Source organism: Neophocaena asiaeorientalis, unplaced genomic scaffold (genome assembly GCF_003031525.2).
Source record: "Neophocaena asiaeorientalis asiaeorientalis breed wild unplaced genomic scaffold, Neophocaena_asiaeorientalis_V1.1 scaffold248, whole genome shotgun sequence".
NCBI lineage: Eukaryota > Metazoa > Chordata > Mammalia > Artiodactyla > Phocoenidae > Neophocaena > Neophocaena asiaeorientalis.
Genome location: NW_020185320.1, coordinates 1,862,306 through 1,863,178, shown reverse-complemented (window position 1 = coordinate 1,863,178; position 873 = coordinate 1,862,306). Strand labels below are relative to the sequence as shown.

At 51.0% G+C, this 873-nt stretch overlaps 1 pseudogene; it reads left to right on the top strand.

Annotated features, from left to right (window-relative positions):
* Positions 1 to 342: 342 nt before the first annotated feature.
* Positions 343 to 873, top strand: part of LOC112392179 (poly(A) polymerase alpha pseudogene) — a 1,961-nt pseudogene continuing 1,430 nt past the window's right edge.

Sequence of the window (873 nt, the reverse complement as noted above, 5' to 3'; positions counted from 1 at the left end):
AAGAAATATCACTTAACTACAATTGTATGCAAGTACCAGCTAACAGAATTCTGATGAATACCAGAAGGTTTACTATAGGTGAAATTCAGGGTTACCCAGAAAGACATTTACCTTGCAGTGTAGCCCTTCCAAGTTTTATTAATGTCAAGACTTGGACGGCTCTAAGTGCCCATCTAAATATTATACAACCCAGAGGAGAAGCACTTAAAGCCGCGTGAGAGGGTGCAGGAGTGGCGTTGGACCCAGGGCTGAGGCAGGCACCCCCCTCCTTCCTGCCTCAGTGGGTCATGCCCAAGGCAGCAGCAGCAGGGGAGTGACTGGACGGTGCCCGCGCAGGAGACAATGCCTTTTCCAGTTACAGCGCAGGGATCACAACAAACACAGCCGCCACAGAAGCACTGTGGCATTACCTCTCCCATCAGTTTAGCAGCCCCCAAGGAGACTGACTTACACAGGAAAGAACTGAGACTCTTAAGTCTTTTGGGGTTTTTGAAGAGGAAGAGGGACTGCAGCACAGAATTTTAATTTGGGGAAAATTAAATAACCTGGTAAAAGAGTGGATACAAGAAATCAGTGAAAGCAAGAATCTTCCACAGTCTGTAATTGAAAATGTTGGGGGGAAATTTTTTACATTTGGATCTTATGGATTAAGAGTACATACAAGGGCTTCCCTGGTGGCGCAGTGGTTGAGAGTCCGCCTGCCGATGCGGGGGACGCGGGTTCGTGCCCCGGTCCGGGAGGATCCCCCGTGCCGCGGAGCGGCTGGGCCGTGAGCTGTGGCCGCTGGGCCTGCGCATCCGGAGCCTGTGCTCCGCAGCGGGAGAGGCCACAGCGGTGAGAGGCCCGCGTACCACAAAAAAAAAAAAAAAAAAA